This window comes from Alligator mississippiensis, chromosome 1, assembly GCF_030867095.1.
Source record: "Alligator mississippiensis isolate rAllMis1 chromosome 1, rAllMis1, whole genome shotgun sequence".
Taxonomy (NCBI): domain Eukaryota; kingdom Metazoa; phylum Chordata; order Crocodylia; family Alligatoridae; genus Alligator; species Alligator mississippiensis.
The window spans coordinates 192,469,360-192,488,833 of NC_081824.1; the positions used below are offsets into that span (position 1 = coordinate 192,469,360).

General features: G+C 40.9%; 2 long non-coding RNA genes across 2 annotated transcripts; one reads left to right on the forward strand and one right to left on the reverse strand.

Moving 5' to 3' along the window:
* Positions 1 to 1,337: 1,337 nt before the first annotated feature.
* LOC109282161 (uncharacterized) lies at positions 1,338 to 11,582 on the reverse strand. The gene is made up of 3 exons (XR_002089057.2): positions 11,320 to 11,582; positions 6,882 to 7,021; positions 1,338 to 1,426 (listed from the first exon to the last, which is right to left on the reverse strand). It is a non-coding gene; the product is annotated as an uncharacterized LOC109282161 (long non-coding RNA).
* LOC109282162 (uncharacterized) lies at positions 1,365 to 18,931 on the forward strand. Its single transcript, XR_002089058.2, has 3 exons — positions 1,365 to 1,446; positions 5,969 to 6,118; positions 12,529 to 18,931. It is a non-coding gene; the product is annotated as an uncharacterized LOC109282162 (long non-coding RNA).
* The last annotated feature ends 543 nt before the right edge of the window (positions 18,932 to 19,474 follow it).

Here is a 19,474-nt window from a genome sequence, read left to right on the forward strand (position 1 = left end):
GAGTGAAAATTCTCTAGCCATTTCCAAGAATAAAGCTATGGAAAATACATTGTTTCTGTCCATGTCAAAAAGTTAGGGTGACCTTTTCCTTATAAAGCTCTAATGCCCACATTCTTTGAGGGAGAGACTTGAAATTTGCTTGAATGCTTTTATACATTCCCTGAAAATCCTCCCACATTTGACCAAGTTATACATTTCTGAAAAGCTGCAATTAATATATATGCTTAGTGGAGGCGTCTTGGCTCTTAATACATGGATTTCTTAAAGATTCTGTTCATGTTGTGCATGCTCCAGGTTCAGGCCTGAGTAAGATTTTACCTGAAATTGCAACTCTGAGGCACTGTGTGCCATCCTGGCTCGATGCCTAGTACCAGAAAATGAAAATGGGGATTTTTTTTCTCTCTAGTGCTCTCAGTGCTACCCAGCTGTTTCTAAGAGGAGGAAGCTTCCTGATTCAAACGTAGAGGGGTCATGGCCTAGGTTAGGGAGAGGAGGAGAATGTGGGAGTAGAGTGTCACAAGGAGCCTGGGGGTGTGTTGGTTGTAGGTAAGTTGGGTAGCTGGACCTGAATGTGGTTGTGGTACTGGCGGAAATGTTTGGGAAAGAACTAGAAATTATGAAGGGAAATCTGATGCAATGGGGAAGAAGACTTAGATGGGAGCAGAGGAACAAGAGGAAGAAGGAGAGGACTAGCAATGAGTAGGTAGGGCAAAGACTGGGGCTGATTGGGAAAGAGTAGGACTGAGAACTAGTGCAGTGAGGGGAAAACACAAGGGACAAGGGGAAGAGAGACATCTGATGAAGAACTTTTCAGTCTTGTTGGGGAAAGAGACTGGGACAAAGATCTGTGGAGGAGGGAAGGGGGGCACTTGGAAGAGCAAGATTAGATGAGGAGCCTAGGGAAAAGACTGGTTTTAGGACCATGGGTGGTCAATATGACCTGACACTAAAATGAGAAGGAGAGTTTCCCTAGACCCTCAACCTCAGTCTTGAGTGGAGAAACTATAACTGCAAGGGGGCAGAGAATGGGAGGAGAAGCCAGAGGATTGGAGACTGAGATTGGCTAGAGAAGAATGGGACTGATACACAGAGACAGTGCTTGGGAAGAGATGGGATTGTATTAGAGACAGGTTTGAAGGAGTCATGATTAGTGGGAATGGGTAGAAGATTTTGGAACAGTAGTGCTTGTGAATCTGAAATTCTGTGTTTTTGAGCAGCTCTTATAACAACATGTTGTCATTTTACCAGGGCATTGTGAAAATAAATGAATTGCTGTTTGTAAAGTTCTCACTTTCTACTGATGCATGCCATAGAAATGGCCTATGAGGAAGTTAAGTCTGTCTTCCAAGCAGGACCTGAAGAGTGTTGAATAGTTGCTCTCTGGGTGATCATCATCTATTCCATGCACTGAATGAGGCCTGGGAGCCTGTGGGAAAATAGAAGCATGTGAGTATGCAATTCAGGCTTGCATCATATTCCACACTTAGAAGATGGTTGAATTAAGATTGCAGCCTTATTTTGACATCGCCTGACTTCTGAGTCCTTGACTTCATAAACTTAATAGCATTCTTCTCATGTGTTTTGTTTTGTTTTTTTGGTGGGGGAGGGAGGGTTGTAATTAAAGAGAATCAGTAGTGTTTCAGAGAATATTTATAGTAAAATGGATTACACAAGGGGTACTCAACCCCTGGCCTGCAGGCCAACCCAGCCCAGCCCATGGAGCCACGTCATCTGGCCCATAGGGCTCCCCAAGGTTCTGAAAATTTAGCAGTAAGGGAGTAGGGCAGTCTGAATTGCTTCTCCCCTGCTGCCAAATTTCTGGACCTGTGGAGAACCAGATAGTGTGGCTCTGTATGCTAGATTGGGCACATGAGGGCTGATCTGCTGGTGTGGGGCTGGGCCAAAGTGGTATGGGGTCTGATTTAGTGGCATGGGGCTGGTTTGAGGCAGCACCAACCCCTATCTGGCAGCTCAGGGCTGCACTGAAGTGGTGCGGGGACCAATCTGGCAGTGTGGTATGAAGCCCGCTCTGGCCCATGGACTGGCCTCATGCCACTGATCCAGCCTGCGGGGCCAAAAGATTGAGCACCATTGGATTATACTGTCTCTCAGGGTGTTTTTGTATGGTGTAACTTTGCATTGTCGTACCAGGACAGGAAACCATGGCTGAGTCCTAATGATTTGTTTTTCTGTAAATCCGAAGACCGTATTATATTATAATACAGCTCATGTTAGAATTCATGTTACTATTTCTTTACTTGAACCATTCTTGGTATAAATACCTTTTGGAATGCCCATAGATATGCAGGACCTTCTACTAAGTCTAGTGTTGAGTAGCATAGGCATCCTGTTATTTGTTGAAACTGAATCTTTCTGATTTTATTTGGATTAGGTTAAATTGGTCTGATTTTGTTAGTGTCTCTGTTCAGTTTGTTTAATGAATTTTGTTGTGCTAATTCTTTCTGACCTTGCTCTGCAAATGATCTATGGGAAAGCATTGTTATCTGACAGGTCAGGACATTGAGGCAGGGGGAAGTCAAATCTTTTGTCAAAGGTTACTCCACTGATGACTAATCAGAGACAGGAACTGAGAAGCTTACAAAGAACTGAGGAGCTGAGGAACTGAGAAGAACTGAGAAGCTTTTAGTGTGTTAGGGACCCATTAGACAGGCAAGTACACTGTTGGCCAGAAGATCGGGGAGTACTTCAATGCTCACTTATTTGGGTAATAGGAAAAATATGCACCTTATTATATTGGTCTTTAGATACACCTTATGAAACTAATCTATGTTTATATTTGGGCTATATTCTATTCGGGCAAAACTCATGGATTTGAATGGGATTTCTGAGCAAGAAATAAGGGTGGAATATGTGCTTTTAAAACCACATTATTGAGAGAAAAAGATTAATAATTTATTAGGATAGCAACTTTCTGGACTTCTAGTAAAAATGCATTAAAAATTATAGATAGTTAAGAGAAAATCATTGGGTGAAGAAATATAGTTAAAAGAGCACATCTGTTTCAAATTCTTGTTTGGAAAAAAAAGTCCCACATATGTTTTTATTTTAAATTTGTATGTGTGTTGTTATCCTTGTGTTAACTATTAGGTAAATAGAAGCATTGAGAATCCATTTTCCAGTGAAGTCTGGTTAGGAATATTTGTACACATTGCATGGGAGATAATTTGAAAGCTAATTGGAGCTTTGTGAGGAACCAATTCCCTGCAGATCTCCTAATTCAAAATACCTGCCTTTTGTATTAAATACCTGCCTTGGCATTTACCAAGGGTGTGTATTTATTTTGGATATGAAATAACTTTTTTCTTCAATGTGCATTTTTTACATGCTTGCTAGAGTACTGCATAACACAGAACCATGTCACATAATGCACTCTAGTATAACAAACACAACCGGAGCAAGGTCTGAACTTTAAGAGAAAACATATTTGGTTTGGGTTTTATTAGGTACATACATACACTTATGATCCATTTAGATACTGTGTTTTGATATAATATTGTAAAGTTGATGAGCTTCCTGCTGGGTATATAGGAGAGATTGAACTAATAGGTCTAGCTATATGGGTATAAAATACTGGTGAAATCCTGATCCCATTCAAGCCACTGGTAAAACATCCTTTGATTTAGGTGGAATTGGATTTCATTCCAAAAATTTTGAATGGATATTTTGTTATACCCCTGCTCTTCTACAAAGATTCATGCTAAAGGGTTGGCCCATTGTATCTTACATTGAAGAGTTCTGACAATGAAAGTCTACTTGGAAGAGGATAATCTCAAGGGGTGCATCTACATGTGCAATTAATTTGAAGTAATAAACTGCAGAGCAGTTTGAGCTGGAGTAAACTATTCCTGGGAACAGTGTCTATATGTGCGCCCACGACAGCAGCAATTTGAGCTGGGGCAGAGCAGTTTATGCCAGGGGCAAGATCGGGGGGAGTTAGCCCCGGACTCTGGGTGCTGGCATCAGGCAGTGAAGGGGCTGGCTGGGGCACGAGAGAATGTTGAAAGTGTGGAGCCATGTGGCTAGGTGTTGAGCAGGAGTCTGGCTCCTTGCTGGCTGGGCTTACCAGGTGCAATTCACATCAGTGGTCAGCTTCTACACATGCATTTAATCACAGTTAACTACCCTGCCATAAGATAGTACTGTCCTTGACGGTACTATTTTAAGAAGGCATTAATTAGTTTACCGTGGTATAATAGCATCACACGTGTAGATGGTGATGTTTTAGTCACAGTTAACAGCACATGTAGATGCGGCCAAGCTGTTCATAACTGCTAGTCTACCTCTGGGTGCTTGAGATCCCCAAGTGTCCCGTGGTGGCTAGTACAGTGATTCTCATGCATTGCTTTGAGGACAATCACCAGGGGAGGGATCTTAAAATCGGTAGGCTAACAGTAAGTTAGGATTCTTTTCCAAAACTGAAAGGAAAACACAACCCCAGCTGTTCTAGTCATGCAAATTAAACACAAAACAGACAAAATGTTAATGATTCCTCATATGTGAGACTAATTTGAAGAGATTTTAGCTCAGTGGTAATTTCCATCTTGTGTTTTGAATAATTAGGAAGGTATTGGACACTAGGATTAGTATGAAAATAATCTCAAGAACTCATTACAAACTTGGCTATCATTGGTGATAGAAAAGGCAGAGCTGCAATATTGCCCCTTACCATTTACTACTCTAAAATATAGAGTGATAAAAAAGAACACTAGAGTCATTAGAGAATTCTATTAAAATCATGAGAATGCCTCTAACTGCAGCAGGAAAAAAAAAGGCCTTTGGCTTAAAAATCTTCCATCACATATTTTTATCCCCAGTGCAGAGGAGGAAGGTAAAAAAAATAATCCTTGTCTGTAGTTCTTGCCAAATGGGTATGGTTTTTGTGTTTGTAAAGACCCTGTAGGGATATGGGGAATTGTTTGACACAATAAAAATTTACAGGCACTTAAAGTGTTATCATTACTCCCACTTCTCTTTCCAACTCGCATAGCACAATCAGGTGGTATGTACATACAGTTGTACTAATACCTGCCAAACTAGGCACAAAGCAGCAAATATTCTTGGCTCATGTAGGAAGTAGAACCTGGAGAAAAATCTGCCAGTAGAGGGGCAAGTCAGTGCAGTGTCTCAGGTCCTGCTCCTGCCAATTGCTCGGAGCAAGAGGAATTCTGTGTCAGGCCTCATTAATTTAAGTAGGGCTTCACAAGGGCTCAGGGATCCTGCCACTTGGCACAATTTATATGACTGAGGTTTAGACGGAGTGCGAGTAAATGCAATTGACAGGAATCTGCGGGAATACAAGAGGGAACTAATCAAGGAGAGAGGAGAAGGAAAAGATGGTGGAGTTGTTATGATTGGGGGAGTTTGTTTGAATTAAAAAATCCTGTTGAAATGTAGTGAGTGCTCATGTGTTGTCAAAGCAGTCTTGACACTGAGATTGTTACCTTATGAATGTTAGACTTCAAAGGTGAGTTACTGTCCCTGCTGAAGTTAGCGAGTCCTGACTGACTTTAATTGGGCTATGATTTCACCCCGAGCCAGGTCTGTGCTTGTTTGTACATCCACTTCTGCCTCTCATCTAGTCCCTACTGAAATCTAGTGTTTGCTTTACATCCCCTGAGCTTCACATTAAGATACAAAATCATTCAAACCTTGTGGGGCAGAAGTTAAACTCTGAATAGGACCACAGAAGTCACATTTAACCTCCACATTATGTGCAGCAGTGATTCATTTGCTGCAGAAAAGTAACCATCACCACTTTCCATGGTGAAACCCAAACATGACACATTTGGAAACATGTGTGCCTGTCCTTAGGCAGGAAGAAGTATGAGGCTTGTACCCAGGCAGAGACCTGCTGGGTTTTACTGCCTTGATAGGACTGTGGACAGGCTCACAATGCTCTTATATGGCTGGTTGACATCAATTAATTGATTTGTTCTGTTTCCTATAGGAAAGAAGGTGATGTTTCTTGGACTGACGTGGCTGCACAGGAAATACCAATTGGCTGCTGCTGTGGTAAATCACAGTTGCCATGTCTATGAATGGCAACATGCTGTTTTCCCATCTTAGATATTTGATTCACTTTTGAGAAATCGAGTGGGTAGGTATACATTGAAACCTACCCTTGGTGCATTTTTGTAGGATCTTTTTCTAGTCTACACTTTTTCATTCTCCCCTAACTTAATTATGCCTGTTTAAATAGTTTAACTATATGATAAATAGTTACAGCTACATAACATAGGGATTGCCAAACTGGATCTGATAGAGCCCCATCTTGTCCAGTATCCCATCTCCAACAGTAGTTAAAAACCAAAATGCTTTAGAGGAAGATTCAAGAATCCATGCAGTAAACAGTTGTGGGATAACTTGCCTGTAGGGCAATTTCTTCTTGACCCTCTTTAGTTAGAGTCTGGTTTATACCCTGAAGCCTGAAGGCTTGTTATTAGCAGTCATAATAACTGCTTAAAGGCTATATGTACAAGACCTTGGTATGGGAAGATTTGAATGTCACTATGGAGATTGGAGTACCTCTGATATAGTCTGTTTGAAGATTTTTTTTTCTTTTAAGGTAACTACTACTTCTGTTCCTCAGTTTAAATGGCAAAGCCTAGGGAAAAAGAAGTCTTTTTTCCAGTAGCTTAATTTTCTTTCTTTCCAAACTCTGAACATGTGTCTCTGTTCTCTGCTCTTTAGTTCCTCTCCTTTTGTGCATTCTTTGTTAATTTTATGGCATGGACTGGGCCAAAGGAGAAGCATAGAAAATCAAAGTCAATATGATTGAATTCATGAGAAAATGCCCCTAAAATTAATTTATTATGAGTGAGACTCATGCCAAAAAGACCAACTTAATTGTTTTTTGTTACCCTTGGAGAATGCACTTGAGGGCTTGACAGCACCAGACTGAGCTAGGAACATGGGAGCCAAGTTGTCTGAAACATTCAGTGAAACAGCTCTGCCAGTGCGTCCTCTTCATATCCTGCAGTAAGTTGCTCATTGGCAGCTCCTGAAAAGAGACTCAAAATTATACACAGATTTGATGTGAGAGCCAGGGGAATATAGCCTCAGTATGACAACCTGTTAGTGTTTTCAGCAGCATAAAATGGAAGCATCCATAGGATATATCTGTTGTTTTGTCTTCATTTGACAGTCTGGCTAGCCAGAGGGGAAAAGTATAATTCTTGCCACAGTTGCTGGCTTTGTGTCTTGGAACATTGAAGAAACTAATAGGACTCCAGGCCTGTGCACTACTTGACAATTGGCAGATGTCCTTAATACAGGGTGAGGTCAGTGTTTTCCTAGACATCAACTAGCTACAAAGAGGATGCCAGCAGCCTAAATTCCATGTGTGATCTGAATCACATTTAAAATCAGTTCTTCTGAGATGAATTCATATTTGTATTTGAAGCCATTGCTTAACCTTGCACCTGGCCTGATTAATTCTTTAATGTTCTTTAACTTAATCTCAAAAGCCCTCATTGATATTCTACTAAAATACATTCTAACGAGTGGCAGCATTAGCAACATAGAAAATGCTGCCCCTGAAGCTTTTCCTAATATGTGTGTGTCTGTGGGGGCAGTATAAATGTGCACAATATTTCTTTATATTTAAATGTTAAAATCATTAGCTCACAAAAGTACTCAGGATTTTTTTGTAACAGAAGTAGGGAAAAGAATGTGCCAAGGAAGATGGCTAGTTCAGGCTAAATGTGGCAGTTCTCTTTTGCATTACTACTGTTGTCAGGGCTTTAGACAAATCATCAGTTCCTCAATTATTTTTCCATGCTCTCCATGCAGGTGTTCTTGGGTTGGCAAAGGCTGCAGTTAAAGGTGTCTGCATACATGATCTTCACATATGCTTAACTGACGCTTCCAGACACTGCTTTGTAGCTACCACACAGGAGGCTGAGGTTCAGCTTTTGATTTTCTAGAAATGAAAAGCTTTGCCAGCTTTGTGAAAAATCTGTCATCAAAAGTCTATTTAGGGAAGAAGAGATTTTATTTTTGAGAAAAAAAATTCCAGCTCTCTGTCTATTTAAGTACATGTGTAAACACATACAGAGAGAGAGAAAGTCATGTGCATGTATTTATTAAACACAAGGGCAGATTTAAAAAATAGTGGCCCTAAATCAGCATGCAAATTTATGTGAGCAACTGATTGGATATTGTATGCTTGCACATGTGAATACACTCATTGCATATCCAAAGTGTAAATTATATTCAGTATTTACTCAAATATAAGACAAGGTTTTCCCCTCCCAATTAGCATGGCAGAAAAAACCCTTCATCTTGCACTCACGTACAAGGAAACCTCTTTAAATACATTGTCTATTGTTAAACTGTTGCCAAAAGCAGCATATGCTCAGTCATGGAAACCAACTATGAAGTTAATGTAAATGCAGCCAACACTGAGCATGACTATAAAACACATGGCCCACACTGAGAAAAATATACTGATCGGAACCCTTTTTTTTGTGAGGCCCGTAAAATGAGTGGGTGTACCCTCTGTGGAGAACTGGCACTGGGTCTGAAGGAACTGCAATACCAGACCAGCATCAGGAGGGCCAGACCCAGCCCTGACATCTTGCCCTTGATGCCAAAAATGCTTCATGTGATCTTAGCCAAAAAAGTTTGAGATGCTGATGGGAACCTTTTTTTTTTGGAAATATTTTCGTATTCCAGGTCAAATTAGCCAAATCAGTTCTGAATCCTCTCGATTGAGCAACACTCAATCATTCAAATACCATATGTGATGCTACAACTGGCAAGTATCTTCCACCCCAGGCTTTTCAGCCTGAAAGTGTTCTTAAGAAATACCTGTAAAATTTATAGTAGTTTCAAAAAAGGTAAAATACATCAATTCTGGATGAACTAAATCTAGGTGTACCCATAGTAAGTTGCTTATGTGCAAAGTACTACTTTCAAGGTCAGTGTTTGCAACTTTGTTCTTCATTTCTATGTGCTCAGAGAGAGCAGGATTTGTCAGTAATGGGGAGGGAGGAAGTGGCTGCAGGGGGAAGCAGCTGGTGGGGAGCAGAGGGCAAGGGGACCACCTGACCCCCATGGATTTATTTTCCCTTCTGTAGCAGTAGGAGGCAGATGAATTCAAGGCAAACCTCCAATAATTAGATTCTTTACCTAGAAAACTATAACGAATTTATACATTTTCTATATATAGAATCTAATTACTGGGGATTTGTTTAATATTCAGGGCTGTCTTATATTTGAGTAAATATGACACTTCCATGCAGTAGGGCTGCGTGAAGCTTTGGTCCCTGATTCAATTTGGCAGAGATTCGGCCCAATTCAGTGGCCGAATCTCTGAATCTGAATCAAATCAGAGGAAACTTTAATTTCTCCAAATCGATTCAGAGAGACAGATTTGGTGATTCAGATGCAGATACAGCTTTAAATGTTTTTTCTACATACGTCTAGGTAGTAGGGACTCTGAATGCTGTGGTGCTGGGGCAGATGCAGCATCCCACAGAAGTACAGGGGCTCCCCAGCGCACTCGGCAGCAGACCTAGAAGTGGACCAGGAGGACTTCCAGGTCCACTGGGGAGCACGTGGGCCTCCGCACCCCATGCCCCCCTGGCTCAATGACTGGTGCTTCCTGCATCCGGGGGGGCACCCAGGGTCCCCCTGCAGCCGATCACTGAGCCGGTGTGGGGGGGATGGGAGGGGCCCGCAGTACACTCCCCAGTGGACCCGGAAGTGCTTCTGGTCCACTGCTGGGTTCGCTGCCGAGTGTGCTGGAGAGCCCCCTGAGCTGCTCCATCTGCCCCAGTACTGCAGCGATCACGAGCCATACTGCTACCTGAGGTATGTAGAAAAATTTTTTAAAGCTATGCCTGTGTCCAAATCGCTGATTTGCTGAATTAGCATTGAATCTTCAGATTCAGCCGAATCGAATTGGGGACAATCAACGGATTGAATCACTGTCCCTGATCCAGGCCAAATCCAAATCGAATAGGGCCCGTTTCGTACACCCTTACTATGCAGGTATATGCAGCCAGCCAACTGAATGGTCATTGTAACAGACAGAGCTTGGGGCTTTCTGTGACTTCAAGAGAGAAGGAGCCAAGAGAGAGGACCCTGCAGGGGAGGCAGAGCACAGCAGGAGCTGGGTTGCCATGCAGCCCAGGCAATGAGATTAATTAGGAGGCACCTGCAGGCCACCCTGGAGGGTCACTTGTCCAGAATGAGACAGGGCCAGACTGGTAAAAGGCAGCCCCAAAGGCAAGTCAAGGCACTTTGGCCATAGAGGCTGAACAGGGAAGAGCTCTGCAAAGGTTGTGAGAGGCAAACTGTGAGCAGGCTAGGCCTGGAGATGGCAAGAGATGAAGCTGAGGGCTGGCCACATTTATAGATCCAGGATTGGGGTAGGAGTTTAGTTATAGCCAGAAGGGCTTGTGTTTTGATTTCACCTAGGTCTGGTGCCCAGGGAGGACTACATACTGAAAGGAAGACCCAGTAGTTTGGGAGGACTATGAGGGGTGGCTTGGATGCGTAGATGAGGCCATCCCATAGTGTCTGTGGAGGGTGCGCTGAACATGCCCAGCAGGGTGATCCTATACAGCCCATGAGGGGCAATTACATTAGTGCCTGAGGGGCACAGACTCGGGGCCAGAAGGCTTAGAGCCCGAGAAGAGGAGAGACACGGTCTGGGGCCCAGACAGAGAGAGCAAGAGAGAGACAAGGAGCCCAGGGAGGCTCAGCAGCCTGAGAAGGGCAGAGATAAAGGCTCTGGATGACCAGACAAGAAGCTGGGAACCCTGAAGCTCAGTTTGGTGAGTGAACTGGAGCTAGAAGGCTCAGCTAGAGAAAAAGGGTGAAGGCTGAGAAGGCCAAGTTTCAACACAGGAACAACAGCAGACTCACTCTAAGACGTTCAGGTAGCCTCCATCCTACTAAAATAATAGCATCAAAGGTGTGGTGGGTGAGTAATGGAGGTGAGAACCCTAGAGTTGGAGCCGGTGCAGGAATTGCATGGCCACAGGGGTGTCACAGCCACTCCTGGGACCCAAACCTGTCACAATCATGTACAAATACACTACTTGTGCATGCATGAAAATACATAAATGCACCTGGATTTTGGCCACTGAAAATATTACTGTTAAAGTGCAAGCTCTGTGCATACAAACAAGCATAATCCCTGCTTATAAGCAACTTACTATAAGCTACTGTTGACACAGCTATTGGTCATGCATAATTGTAATATGCATTTTAACTATCACATTAAGATTCTCACTTTCTTGTGAATGCATTCCCTACAGTACTTTCCTTTTATATTTTTATTAATACCTGTTTGATGTGTATGAGGTGCCTGACAGACTTATTATCCTCTTTGGTGATGAAAAACTCCTGCTGAGGTCCAGGAGAACAGGATTCCTAGGGCCAGCATGATGTCTGTCTTATAAAGCTCTCATTCTTCTGGTTGACCATCTGTGTGTGAAAAAGGACTGCTATTACGCAGCAGTAGTTTTGTTGAGCTTGGCCTTGATTTCTTTTTTCCAGATCCTGCCTAGCAAAGAAGGAGCAAGGGGAGGGTTAAGAAACTCCAGAGAGAATTTAATTGGGGACTGGAGGTGGGGGTGGATGGGAAGGAGGGCTGAAAGCTTAAAAAATGACTGACTGGTAGAAGAGTACAGTAAAGTCAGTAAATAATTTTACTGTCCTAGTCTAGCAGCTTGGGAATGTGCCACATTAAACAATAACATCTTCCAAGTAAGTGAAAGAGGGGACAGAGGTAGAGGAGAAGGATGCAGAGGGGAGGGGGGAAGAAGGGGTGAGAAAGTTATTGAATCCCAAGTATAGAGCCACCAGTTCTTGGATCAGATGGTTTTTATTTTCTTTTTTTCCATTAAATATTTGACATTTAGTGCACGCCCAGGATATAAAATCAGTATTGCTCTGTTACCAGTACATGGCAAATAACATGACAGGTAGGCTACTGGCTCTGGGTTTTATACAAATAAATTAAATAGTTATTGCTTCTTTGGAGCCTTATGGACCTCATCCCTATAATGTCCTGCTAGTGCATTGAAAAAACACTAGGTTGAGGCTTACAGGAGCAAAGGGAGCTGTGTTCCTATTTCTGGCTACCACAGAATTTATGGAATTCATTTGGGGTGGAGTCTGCTGTAGCAGGGGATTGTCAGCTTCCCGAACGAGAAGGGACTCTGTTCTGGGAGGAATGATCCATGAGAAGGAGTGTGTATAGGACCATGCACAGTCTGGATTCAGACACCCATGAATACCGCTTTTCCAGCATGTCTCCTTGAAGGAAATAGGTACTGAGCCTGAATATGGATGGCCCTTGGAATTTTGCTTCTTTAAGAAGAAAACAAAGCCATAATCTCTAACATGTTGGATGCATCTGGTCTGAAGATGTATTGTACAGAGACAGCTATATATGTGCATGCACTCCCAGTCATCATCACACAGAGAATTTAGTTATAGAGCGTCTGATAAACTGCTGATATTATGCCTAAACTCTCTTCCCATCAACAGCTGCGTAGAACCCGGGAGACAAACTTCTTAAAGATACAGCGAACTGTCTGCCAGAGACCTGCGTTTCAGCTGCCACTTGACTGTTAAACTTTATTGTATCTCTAAATCCATACACTTTGGCTTAGAGTAAAAGGAGATGAACAAGAATAAAAATCCCACTGTAAATCACAGTATGTGGAGTCTCTGAGAAATTCGCACTGGATTTCTTGAGCCAACAATGAAGGGAGGCAAGCCTGAGATGAGAAAAAGACAGGGAAATGGGGAGTCATGAATACAGCATAGGAACAGAACTTTCCACAGTGCTGCTTTTCTTGTAGGTTAATGTATAGCTGAGATCCATCAAAGAGAGCAAAAAAGGGGGAACCCTTCAGCATTATTAATTTATAACTGACCTTGGATAAGAGGTGCCTAATACTTTAAAGAGCTTAAGCACTAGGAAGGGTTTAGTCGGCCACCAGGAAACACTGGAAAAGTATGCGAGCTGTTGCCATACAGAAATTGGACCATTCTGCCTCACATTTAGCTAGAAAGCCCACAGTGGCACAATAAGAATCTAAACATTTTTTTTTCCGGTTTGCAGCAGAGGAAGTGAAGGAGTCAATCCCCACAAGCAGAGATTGAAAACAGTCACATAAGCCTTATGCATGCAGCACTACTATTGTATATTATTGTATATGCACATTGCCCGGTAACTGAAAGGGATATTCTTGGAAAGCTGCCTAAGGAGTTAGGTTACTGGTATAGGTTCCATGGAGCCACACTAAACATGAAATTGCCACTACACCTTTCTGGCTTCCACGGGATTCAGAAAAGACGCCTGCCTATTGGGTAACCTGTGCTTTTGTTTAGACTAGAGCAAAGATCCCTCTCTACACAGTTAAAGGCACAATTTATGGTGGGGAAAATGAATAACCTGACTTAATGTTGCAAACGAGAATCTGGTTTGGGAAAGTCAGCAGAAGCTGATTAAAGGGTAGTGTTCTTGCTGATGAAATTGGTGTTGATGTTGTTCCTGTACCAGCATCAAAGACCCACACTAAGAGCTACCAGACTGAAGAGAAGGCAGGGTCTGTTAGGAATGTCAGTACATAGTAAGCTACATCAATGTATTCACAGTCTCTTTATCTTAGTGTCCTCTTTGATATAGTTTGGATAAAGAAATTTTCTGCAAGACCTGAATGGTCCATGTGGATATCAAGTGTGTGTGGAACACAGAGCCTTATCATACCACCTGGGGATCACTGTAACCCCAAAACTGTGTCAACCCTAAAACTATGTTAAAAAATGGTCACAAGGAGAGTGGAAGAGGCCAGGTGAGGCAATAAATGCACTCTGATTCTGGCTCAAAAGCTGTTATAAAGATGAGGGAAAACAACTTCTAAATAACTCGGTTAATGACCATTTTTGGAGTTCAAGTTGAGATTCTGCAATGCTTCAATATATGTTGTTGTTGTTATGGTTTTTTTTCCCCCCCACTTCTGATTTTTATCCAAAACTGGAAGTACAGGAAATCCCTCAAGAAAGGCAGTTCTGGAGATTTTGTTCCAGCCCAATTTGGGGCTCTGGGGTCTGGGACAGAAGTTGCATAAACTGGTTTGACCCAAATCATATAAGTCTGATACTACATTCAACCAGGTTTATCTTAAACCAGTTCCAGTCGTTTAGAAACTACTTTATGTGCCCTGAGCTGCTGTTTTGTTACAGGTTTAAACCAGTTTCTGATCACTTAAACTGGTTTATGTGTAACTTCTGTCCCTAGCCTAGAGGACCAGATCGTTTGGATAAACCTTGTAAACTTGTGGTTGTTTATCTGAACTAAACCTGAAATCTGAATCTTTTAAGGTTCACCCCTTTCTATAAGGCCTAACCTAATTCAAATTGAAGTCAGTGGGAAGCAAGGCCATAAGGAAGATAGGTTTTAATGTCCTTTTCTTTCTAGCTATGAATGATTCCAGCCCCCAAGATAACTTCTATGTGTTGCTGAGCATTAAACAGGTAGAAAATGTACCAAATATAAACAGCTAAAGACTGTATACACCATTGCTCTTCCAGCTGCTAAACATCTCATTACATGCCAGTCCCAGTCTTTGCAGAAGGAGTGAGTCGGTGAGAAGTTCTTATATAGCTATGATTATTTTCTAACTGTTGAGTACACTTGTTGATATCTGCCCTTCTTGACGATGAAGATGATTGACCAAAAATGCCACAGCATTAAGTTACTGATTAATTAAGTAAAACAAACCAACCAGTAAAAAACCCACAAGATTAAACAAAGAACTCTAAGCAAAGCACATGTTTACCCGGATCAGTAAGACTTGTTAAAGTTAACACAGTATTTTTTCCCCACTCATAAAGCTCATGCACTGTAGCATCTAAAGGTCTCCCATTTATTTATTTGCTTTTCCTCACCATACCTCTGTGAAGTAGGGAAGTAATTTATAATCCCTATAATGCAGACAAGGAGCAGAGGCACATAGCGCAACATATTAGTCTTGTGAAGTAAATGGAAAACCACCCATTGATTTCAATGGAGCTACCGCCCATAGTAAGATGTGCTACCATGAAAATATGCCCTGTCTACTCCCTAATACCTCATGCTGGAAAAATGTAATGTAGCTGCTGTTACAGGGGTACTAGACGTGTGTTAATAAAGATTCCCAAGTGCAACTTAGACATTTACCAAACAGTGGTTATGTTTCTTTTTTTTTGTTCGCATTGGTGAGTATGGAACAGGGGCAAGTAGGCAGGGTTTATTTTCATGGCAGTGTTTCCCAGTACAGTGATACAGATATTAGGGTTGTGCAAAGCTTCGGTCCTTGATTCAAGTCGGTGGAGATTTGGCCCAATTCAGTGGCTGAATCGCCGAATCTGAATCGAATCAGGAGACCCTTTAATCTCTCTGAATTGAATCGGAACCCTCCAAATCAATTTGGAGAGATTCAGAAAGATTCAGCCATTCGGACATAGACACAGATTTAAATGTTTTTTCTATATACCTCAGGATACCTGAGCTTGTGAATGCTGTGATGGTGGGGCAGATGGAGTGTGCCACAGAAGCTTGGGGGGCTCCCCAGCGTGCTCGGCAGCAGAGCCGGAAGTGGACCAGAAGCACTTAATTCCTTGATGTGCAATCAAGGAAGTTTCTGGAAAGCAACTATAAATTTTCCTTGGAGAAATCTCAAAATTAGCAATGCATTGCCAGAGATGGAGAGGAAAGCATTGCACTTTAATTTTAATAATGTATTTGTCTGAAACATGTTTTCTTCACATTCAGTATTCCCCCCAAATCATACTTTCATCGATAATACTAGTGCTATGACTTGTCATCACAGCAATAAAATTGTACTGTTTTTAAATATCTGCTGCTTTAAAAGCCTTTTTGTAGATCTTATTTGATAGACTTTAGACCAGATTTTCAGAAGAACTCCAAAATCAAAAACTCTCATTTAGTTTCCTAAAATATAGGGCTGAATTTGTTAAAAGGGCCTTGGTATATGTCAGTTTGATGTTATTCTGAATGGCTTCTGAGACCTGCTGGATGACAAGCAATTTTGAAAACCTTGGCACTTATGTGAGATGTCTAAGTGGAAACTCAGTTCTCTTGAAAAATCTGTTTTTTAGTCATATGCAATGTCTCTAGCACAATACAGCCTAGGGTGACACTTAGGTTATCCTCATTCAAAAGGGTTTTGAACATTTAAAAAAGGCTTGCAAACAGATCTGAATTCAAGTATACTCTTGAATGGATGCAGCATGGGACATGGCAAGTTTGTGGGATGTTTAGAACTTGAAGACTTACACTATATTTCATTTTTCTTGTGCTTGGGTTCTGTCCATCCAGAATGAAGCATCTAAATTGTTTAGCATTGAAATTTCAAGTCTTTAAACCCAGAAGTAGTAAGGCTTGATTGAAACTGTTCTGCACAGATACATTATGCACCTACCTGTGTGCTGCAGGCAACAATTCTCAAATGTACATAGTACTTCTGCCTCTGAGGAAATATGGATGGGAACAAAAGCTATAAGAACATATTTGGCTTCCAGGGATAACCTTTTTATAAAGGAACCCATCTTTTCTCCTAATAAAGCTAATGTAATAAAGCATTGAATTAATGTATGTGTAAAAAATCAGCCAGAAATAATAGGTTAAGAAAAATGTTCATAGCAGCAGGATGTAGGAATGCCTCCTAGATATGCTTAACCTGGTATGTAGAACTGTTTATATAGCAAACCAAGAAGATTAGCTGCTATACATAAGGTCCAAGCAGATTTGAATCAGAGGAATTATGCTTATTCCAAGGATATGCTATACCAAACTTTTTATGATCAAAGATTGCTTTGGGGGCTTTCCCACAGATTGTACACTTAACCTGAACTTGAGATAGAACTAGAAAGTTATCTGGTTCAAATGTTCACCATCTGAATCATCTTTAGCTTATCTGAGCGTATATCTTTGCTGCCTCTGTCTTTTCTAACTTCATTAAATTGACAATACACATTGCCATCCACCCCTTGGTTATAACTTATTTTGAAGAATGTTTACACAGCTAAATAATTGCACAGTCCATTTTCAAGTGGGATATGTAACATCTTTTTGATTTTAAAATGTTTTAATGAGGAGGTCAGTAAAAAGCAAATTACCATCAATGGTAGCATATTCTAGCACCAATGCTGTTTTATCTTTCATGGAGAAATAAACTGGGCAATAAACTCATGTGATTATCAGTGTGAATGAAATCATTCAGTAGAGCAAAATCACAAGAATAAACAATCCCACATTCCATCAAAAGAGAAAATTTCATTTGGAGCTTCAAATGAAAGAACAGTTGTACTAGAGGGATGGTGAGCTATGAGCACTGATCCAATACCTCTTCTCTTTGAAGACAAGACCTATACCTCTAGATCTGGATCAGAACATCATGGCTTGGGCCTGTCTCTATTGGCCAGAACTAGAACATTGAATCAACTTTGTATAGCTTTGGTGAGGTTAGATCCATTCCTGCTCTAGATCTGAGATTCACAGCTTGGGGCTCAGAATAAGAACATTCAATTAAAAAACTACCAAATTCTGGGAAAGCTGAGAGGCAGGTCTAGATCTGCATCTAAATGGTATAGTTGGGGTTCAGTTTATCTCTAAAGCAAGCAATTTAATATGCAACTACATTCTATATTCTTTTGCCACTCTTACTTGTTTCAGATTCATATAATTTGCCATCAGATCAAAATGAGTTTCTTTTGCTTAAACATATTTATTATCATAATTTGTCTTAGGAATGACTTTGTTGTTACAAATTTAATGCTGTATCTTTTCTGCTGGAACAGAGAGGAGCAGGAAGAGACATTTGGGGTGAGGGGGGCAAATAGCTGGATGTCAAAGTTTTTTGTCTAAGGTCATTTCAGGTCAAACAAGGTTAAAGGTTGGTCATTGGTTTAGTCCTTCCAAAAAATCAGGCTACTTATTTAAGTTCCTAAATATGGATTTTGGAGCTCAACATTGAATATCCAGTCTTTAAAATCATGTTAATTTCTGCTTTCTGATTTTAAACTTTTCAAACAGGAGAATAAGAAAGGATGATTATCAACTTGAATACTGTCTACTATTAGTTTTCAGATAAATAATCACTTACTTAGAAACTGAAGAAATTAAGACAGTCCATTAATAGCTAGTGCTTGTCCAAAAATTTGTAAACTACTAATAATTTGACCTCATATATAACAGTAGTGGATTTCATTACATTAATTGTGAAAATATTTGAAAATTACTTTCTGCATTATTCCACCAACTATGGTGAAGGTCCAAACCAAATAAGCCTTTTGGAGAGGAAAGGCAACAGTTCAAATTATAAAGAGAGAAGCTACTGAAAAAATCAGTGCAGTCGGTTCATTCTTTAAAGAACTGGTGTATTAGAATCTGTGTGAGCCAGACAGCTGAATTTCATGACAGACAGATATTTTCTGTGATTCTTTCTGTCTCAGTTTCAATTACATCATGCAAGAACACTTCCTCTCCTGGGGCAGGCTTTGTTTGCCCTGCATTTTAATGAAATCCTGAACAGTTGTTCAAGAAGTGCCCCATTTCTTGTACTCTGCAAAAGAATTTAGGAAAATAATTGAAAGACCTGCTACTTGAAACATGGAAATGTTTGCCACATTTCTACTTTTGACATAATATGTATCTAAAATGAGTTTTATACTTCATCATTTGCCTGCCCATCAAAATCTATATATTCTGTTTAGTGGTTTAGCTGATATATCTCAGGAAAAGTATTCTTCAGGGCTCTTATATGGTGATCTGAGAAAAAGGGGAGAGAGCAATTCTTAAATTCTGCTTCTGATTTAGATGCTTTTTTACCTTCTGCTTATTTCTGCATTCCAATGTATTACATTTTGCAAAGGGACATAAAATAAGGTAAAATTAAAGGGTTTACTTTAAAAATGCCTGTGCACTTATCATTTTTGTTTTGTTTTAATTGGAAAGTCATGATCTTAGGCTGCTCTGTTCATCAAACAATGTAATGAAAAAGTAACTAGATGCACTTGTATGCTTATCACAAAACAAATTCTCTGCTGAGTTGATATCACTTTGCCATGCACTGATTCACTTCCCTTTTTATGTAGAATCATAGGGTTGGGAGGGACCTTAAAGGTCATCTGGTCGAACTTCTTGTATGATCACAGGGATCAGGACAGGGGGGGTACCAAGGACATCCAAAGAGGGGCTTAAATGTCTCTACACTAATGCTAGGAGCATGTGGAATAAGCAGGAGGATCTTGCACTCCTGCTTGCAAGCAACAACTTCAACATAGTTGGGCTAACTGAAACCTGGTGGGACCCTACTCATGATTGGGCAGTAGGCATTGACGATTATAGGTTGAACAGGTGGGATAGAGTGGGGAAAAAAGGGTGTGTGTGTTGCTTTCTGTGTTAAGGAGCAATATACATCTT